Here is an 8,061-nt window from a genome sequence, read left to right on the forward strand (position 1 = left end):
TCTCTCCAAAAGCAAACATAAAAAGGTCATGCTGGCTGACATGGTGAAACTTAAACCATATTGTTTCCGGAGACTATGATTCTTCCACATTTTTAAATGCTGTCTTCTCCTGGGGATGACTTAGGGAGTCGGAGCAGGAGGGGTTCACAGTGTATGTCAGCAAGTCAAAATCAAGTGGGCAAGCTTCCTTTCTGCTTGTTCTGGGCTGCGTCTTACAGAACTGGGAATAAACCTGGAAATGCAACAACTCCCTCTACCATCTGACCCTGTCTCACATATCATTTCTGGTAACTTTGCTGGCTCTGCTAAAAAAGTAGATTAAAACAACAACAACAACAACAAAAGCCTTGGGAATTATTAACATAGGGAAATCACCACGGGAAGCTATTACTTAAACAGAAATTTCTACCTTCCAGGACACAATCTGAGGTACAACTTCAGTTTTTAGAACACCGGGATCTGGAGGAAACCCCCACTATGACAGGCATCCAGTCCCCATTAGTATTCCCTCAATAACCTGGTGCATTGGGGAAGCCCCAGCAATGTTTGTGGAGTGGAGTGGAATGAATGCAATGATACTGTGCAGATAATTGTATAGCATATAATTAGGAAGAGCTTTCTAATTCATAAAGTAAGTAGTGGCCCGTGTGAAGTGATTACCCGATACAACCATTGTTAATTACTCAGCCCTTTGGATTAATTCAACGTTACCAACAATCTGCTGCTTTTATTAGGTGGAACTATATGAAACTGCCAACACTTGGCCATTTTTGATCGCCCACGTGGAAGTTTAATACAGTTCAATAGAATATTCTAATTATCATAATTATAGTAGTAATGGGTTGAACGACACAAGATCTTTATTTATGTAGGTCAAACGCTGTTGACTACCAACAATTTCATGCAATTCAACAATAGTAATAATAAATTTGTCATTAAACAGCAGCTACTACCTACCACCTAATGAGTATCTATGATGTCCACAATTTTGCTAGATAGTTTATGTACATTATTTAATCTTACGAGATAGTGGGTTCTAATGTTATCACTCAAATTAAGTAATTAGTCCAGGAAATAGGAAGATCTTAAGCTGTTGGTCATACTCACCTCATGACATCAGCTCCCTGCTGGGTTTAGCAGCATGATTTCAAGGATAGAAGGGTTGAAGTTTAAGGTGACAACCTTTCAGGGAAACAATTTCAGTGCAACAGTAGCTTGGGGTCCAGGTTCCATCCAAGTGACTTTTGGAAGAACGAACCTGATTTCCATACATGGTTCCCAATTGGTCCTGAGGCGACAGCTATGCCCTGGGAAAGGTAGTGTGTACACTCATGGGAGACAAGTCACGCACATGACACACACAGGAGCTCTGTAGATTATGCACCGAGAGCAAGGGGAATATTAGACCTCATTGTACCTGGGATAGGATGGATTTATGCTGCTGTCCCTGCTGTCCTCCGCGTTACCCCAACAACAGAGCCGGAACTTGGGGAATGAAGTGAGTGAGGTCTCTGGCAAAATTTAGGGGGGCACCAAAAACTCGGGAAACATGACAAATCACAGTTTAAGACAATATTCTTAAAAAACCTAAATTAATACCAGAAGATCCTTGGTTAACAACATACAGAATTTTAAATAAAAGAAAGACCTATGTTACTGATTCTTCCTTTTGCCTCAGGCCCCCACAGGGCTCCATAAGGCATTGTTCGAAAGCATCCCCATTCGAACAATAAATTACATGGTTCTTTCATTTAGAGTACTTCATGAAATAATGGCTAATGCTTACCTAGCTATTCCCAGAGGGCCAAGGACTACTCTAGACTAATGATGAGACAAGTACTGTGATTACCCCCCATTCTCGGTCGAAGACACTGAGGCTTGGACAGGTCGGGGAGTTAGTTAACGGTCCCACAAGTAGGAAGGGGAGGGGAAGGGGGCGTGTTTGGGGTCCAGGAAGTCTGGTTCCATGGTCCAAACCAGTACACTACCGTCAGATCTTGAGAAAGAGCTTAACATTTGCCACTATTTTGAACATTACTATAAATAATGAAGAGGGAGCGGACAGTCTGGGAAAAACAGGAGGGAGGGAAACCAGCTTTACCTACTTCACAACTTGGCCTAAGCACAGCCCAGAATACAGCTGTTTGCCGGCTGTAATTTAACCTTGTGGAACCTCTGCTTCCTGTCGAACAGAAAGATCAGATCCACGGATCTCTGAGGTCTCTTTCATTCCAAGTAAGAGCCTGTCGTTCCCTGAATCCTCATTACGATCTAGCATGTCTCTGGCACTCGCCCGTCTTCCAAAGTACTTTTTTGCTTCTTAGAGGTTCAGTTTCCTCTGGGCTCTTCCCCGGCCTCCATCCGTGTGTTTCTCCTGGTGGTTCTCATTGATGTTCCCGGGCTTCCACGCTCCTCTCCCTGCGGCTGCCTCGCAGGTGTGGATCTTCGCTCCATCCTCTCTCCCAACCACATTTCCAGATGTCTGCCGGACTTCTCTCTCCTCAGTCTCAGGCCGGATACTTCAAGTCAGCGTGTCCGGAATGGAATTCATCACCTCCTACTGCCCTGCCCTTCCCAGGCTCCAGCCCTCCTTTCTGGCCGTGCCTCCCCAACTCTAGCGCTTGCTGACACCTGACAGTGGGACCTCCTCCACATCTCCTCTGTTGCTCCCCTCATTTTCAGTCCCGCTGCCCACACCCACTCAGCCCCTCACTGCCTTTCTCCTGGACAGCTCCAGTGCACCCTGACCCTCCCGTGCAAGAAGAACAGTGCTGGACAGACCTTCCCAGAGTCTAAGTAGGACCCCGGCTCTCCTATCCAACAGCAGTAACCTCCCTCTGCTGCAGAGAAGTCCAAATCATGGACTTTTCATCATGAAGACCTGTCCTGCCTTGGGTGCCTGAGTGGTTCAGTCGGTTAAGTGTCTGACATCAGCTCAGGTCATGATCTCAGGGTCCTGGGATGGAGCCCCGAGTTGGACTCCCTCCCTGCTCAGCTGGGAGTCTGTTTGTCCCTCTCCTTCTGCCCCTGGTCTCTGCTCGTGCTCTCTTTCTTTCTCAAATAAATAACTAAATCAATAAACCATCCTGACACAGTTTGGCCTCAATCTGCTTTTCTAGTCCTGCCTGTTCTAGATATTTTATACGCCACATATACTGAACAATGTTTCCTGAACACGCTATATATTTTCCTGCCTTTTGCTGATGTGCTTCCCTTTGCATAACGTTTTTCCCTCCGTCTCTCTTTACTCGCCCTTCAAGATTCAATTCAAATGCCCACCCCTTCCTTGTGAGTCTTCTCAGATTCCCCAAGGGCAGAGACAGTCTTCCCTTTCCTGTAGAATTTATCACTTCATATCTCTGCGGGCACTAATGTCCTCCAACATGATCTTATAGTCCTATGCATTGCTTTATGCCCCACTATGCTAGAGGCCTCTTAGCGGCCAGGGTCTTGTCTTTCATTTCTCCCACCACCGTCCCCGCCACCATGCCCATCACATCATCCCCCAGGAGGTGCTTGACAAAAATGCAAGCACTCGAGTGCTTGATGTAATTTTTTAAAAATTATCATGTCTGCAAAAGAAAGGAACTGACCTATACTTTTGAGTGAGCGAAAGGACAGAATCCAGATTTGCTCTCTCCCGGAGGGTAGCTGTCCTCTCGGACAAATGTTTCCCTCTGGCTGGCAGCAATCCCCCAGCGACAAGCTTGCCCGGCCAAAATCCCATATCCCTTCCAACACTTTCATAACATCTCATCCCTTGTGAGGAACCTGGAACCTTCTTCTATCTCAAGACGACTCCCAGATTCTTGGGTGGCAACTCTTTGACTTATACCTGAGTGTGCAGAACTCAAGTGTTCCTTGAAAGGTTCATGACTCAGCTGTTCCAAACCTCAAACCTCCCCTGTGCTGGGGCATAGAATGGGGAGGGGCAGAGAGAGGCCTTGAGATAGGCTGCTCTTATGATGACTAACGGAAAACACTGGTGACACTTAGAAATGACTCAAGATCACTTTTCACACTACATTTCTATTTGGCTAAGATCAAGCACAAGAAATGAGTAAAGAAGAGCGCAAACCAAAGGTCACTCATCCTTAATCTAACAGCTAAGGGACAACATTTTTTTAAAAAATGCATTTCCTGCTTGGGTTTGTCCTTGAACTAACAACTGATTATGGAATTTTAATTTAATATTACAGCATATGTTGTCTTTCTGAATTTAAGAGCCATGACTTGACTCCAAAATGTTTTCAAGTACTGCTGAAGAGTATTCTCACCAAAATAAGGTCATCAGTGGTAGTATTTATAATAAATTTACAATTTCTGAAAAAAATGGAATCAATATATACAATTAATATTGCAAATAAATGTCAAAATGATATACTTCCCACCATATAAATGAACCTTGTTTCACACATAAATGTGCTCTGTGGCAATGGTTCAAAATCCTTTTTCTTCAACAGTAAGCAGATTGAATGAAATAAAAAAATGATGTGCCAGGACTTAAAGGTACAAATGGTACAAATTTCAAATTATTGATTGCTGACTGTGCTTACAGACATCAAACAATACTTTTTCAGGCAGCTCTAATAGTCCACTTCAATGGAGACATGATCTATTACAGGAAAATTGAAAATGTGAGAACTCTGAGTGGTCAATGGTCATTTTAAATTATTAAGGTTTGGGGTTTTGTTTTGGTTTTAGTTTATAGAAAAAAAAACAATGCAAACTAAGACAAAGCTCATTAATGTCAAACCTTTCTTACCAAGCACCTTTATTATAGTTTGAAAAGTACCAAGATACTCAGAATATAAATTCACTCTATGTCAGAGGAAGTGCACATTTGGGCAGACTCCATAGTCACTGACATCCTTTAGTGGGAACCCTAGAAGGCCAAAGCGGTCACTCTTGAGGGACCCAGATGTATTTATGTAGGCAAGAAATGTTATTGGGAACTAATCTCGGATTAATAGGTGATGCATGGGCTCAAATAGAGTGTGATTCTGAACCCTCTTGCCCTACCCACTCCTATAAAATTGTCCTTTGGTAACGTTTTACCAATAGTAGCTGTCAAATATACCATAAAAATGAAGTCGGTGGTCCCGTATCATTGTTCTTGAAGGGCTTTGCCCATAGCCTGAAAATGAGAAGCAGATCTATATATTAGAAAAATCTATTGGTCACTCTTCCAGTTGCATATGAGAAAAACCAAACTCGAGCTAGCTTAGTCCAAAAAAGTCATTTATTGTTGCGTGTTATTGGTGAGTTCAAATAAGGTTGGATCAGGTGTTCAAATGAAGTCATCGGGAAGGTGTCTGTCTCTGTCTCTCAGCTGTGCTTCCTCTATAAAGGGTTTATTCCCGTACTTGCTGTAACCATGTGGAGACCTCTGACAGACAGGGCTGCTGAGAGTTGGTGTGGCCTGCAGGAATCCTTTTTTCAGGCATTCTGGAAAGGATAAACCAGTTAAAAATCTTTATACTGGTTTCGTATGGATCAGTACCTGGAGACACAGAGCACTCTTCTGGCTCTCTTACCCCATAATGTGTACTATCTTCTCCCCTCCGCACTCCCATCTGTCCCATCTCATTTGTCTAGTTCACGGACTTCCATGATGATTTCACAAGGTAAGAGGTTCCACCTGTCTCTGTCTTGCTCTGTTTTTGTTTCACATTCTCTCTTCTTCCCCTCCTCAACTCCCAACATCCCTCCCAATATGTACTTAATTTTGAAACAAGACACCAATTGGTTCTGCTAAGGTAACTACCCCAACCCACCAATCACTAGGCCCAGGGAATGGAGTGTTCTGATGAAGCCAGGACACGCCCATGAGAATAAACAGCAGATCATGATGGACAGTCCCACCAACTCCATGTGCATTGGGGGCAAGAGAAGCAGTCCCCCAAAGAAAGTGTTCTACTACATACAAGTAAGAAACAGACTCAACTATTGGAACTACTCAACTATTGGAACCACTGAAAGAATCAGGATTTGTTGTTTTATGTGATTTTTCTCTGATCTCAGTTTTCCAATTCAGTTGACACCCATAAAGCCAGTTGAAATAAGTCCCTCCTCACCCAAAGTGTGCTGCACAAACTTGTTCAGGTGTACCTAGACTTTAAAATGTAGACATGGTGGGTTGGCTGGGTGGCTCAGTCCACCTTCAGCTCTGGTCGTGATCCTGGTGTCGGGGATCAAGCCCCACATTGGGCTCCCCACTGAGCAGAGGGAGTCTACTTCTCCCCCAACCCTCCCCACCTCATGGTCTCTCTCTTGCTCATTCTCTCTTAAATAAATAACTAAAATCTTTAAATAAAATAAATGAAATTTATTTTATTTTAAAATTTTAATTTTTTATTTTTAAAAAATTTTGAATTTTTGAACTTTTAAAATAAAATAAAATATGGTGCCGAGCCATGGAGCAGTAAAGCTGACATTTACTGCAAAAAAAAAAATGGAGGCATTAACATGGGGAAAATTCTCTTCCCTTGGAATTTGGTTGAAGTGGTATATGGGCCATTTCTGGTGCAAACCTGATCAAATAAAGACGCACTATGCACCTCTTACATACCAAGCATTATGGGGGCATATTGGTGAATTTTTAAAAAATTCCCTGCCTTCAGAACATTCACAGTTTTCAGGGGAACACAGAAAAGCCAATAACCAACTATAACACAAAGTGATTAATGTTAGGGGAATGGTATAATGAAGTGTTAGAGGAGCAAAGGGGAAGAGGTGATTCATTTTTCTGGGGATGGAGGGAATGAGCGGTCATCAGGGAAGTGGGGAGAAAGGGATGTCGGTTGAGGTTTCCTGGGGGAGGTGACATCTGACCTGAGGAATGAGAGGGAGTGTGATAGCTTAGCAGGGGGAGCACAGCATTTAGGCAGAGGAAACAGTAACAGGAGGGGGAGGGAAATCAATCCGACATCTCTAATAGTTGCTGGCCAAGTTCCCACGGCTCTCGCAAGGGGGAGAAGAGAAGCAATTATTGAGCACACTGTCTCAATCTTTCCTTTTCTCCAGGCTGTGGAAATTTGGCCATTGCTGCATTTTTGTAAGAAAAAGAGCCCTGATTCCAGAGACCACACAATGGTAAGGGATGGAAGAATTATTTTTGCGATAGGATAGAGAAAAACCAGAGCACCTGAATTCAACGGGGGAAAACCAGACTTCCTAAGGAAGGAAAACAAAACCCATTCTTCTCTGTCTCTCTGTTCCCCCTCCTCTTCCTTCTCCTCTTTCTTTGGAGAGAAGGAGGTGGGTAGAGGAGAGTTTTACTTCAAAGAGCAAATCCATTAAGCGAAAACCATGTGTCCGCAGCATTTGATGCCTTGTGAGAGCTTAATAAATTGTTGTAGTAGGATGACGATAATTATTCAAATAATTTCTCAAGAATTTCCTAACACCAAAATTAAAATAAAGTGCGACTCCAGGAATTGATTTCCACACCCTCTCCTCCCTTATCCCATCTCCCCAAATGCCTGAGTAGCTTGTTAGCAGTCAACACATCCTTTGAAGATTAAATAGCATTAAATTTTTGCCTTGCAAGGGAAGAGATTATGAATTTATGTGAAAACAAGTCTTTGGGAGAAATGTATGCAGAAATCTAAACAAGGATGAGATTTGGGTTTAAAGTCCACAAAACATTCCACAAATGAGCAGAAACTGACCAAACAGACTTCAGTTCGAGGTTCAGCACCACCTTTTATTAACTGTGTAACTCTGGACTCATGTCTTAATCTCAATAGACCCAGTTTTAAAGTGGGAATAATGGGGGCTCCTGGGTGGCTCAGTCGTTAAGCGTCTGCCCTCAGCTCAGGTCATGATCCCAGGGTCCGGGGATGGAGCCCCGCATCTGGCCCTCTGCTCAGCAGGGACCCTGCTTCCCCCCCCCCCCCCCGCACCTCTGCCTGCCTCTCTGCCTACTTGTGATCTCTGTCTGTCAAATTAAAAAAAAAAAAAAAATCTTTAAGTGGGAATAAAGGCAGTATCTATAATATAGAGGTATTTTGAGCCTGCAAAGGGATATTTCGTCCAAAATGCTTTACGCAGTGCTTG

Source organism: Mustela nivalis (assembly GCF_964662115.1).
Source record: "Mustela nivalis genome assembly, chromosome: 2".
NCBI lineage: Eukaryota > Metazoa > Chordata > Mammalia > Carnivora > Mustelidae > Mustela > Mustela nivalis.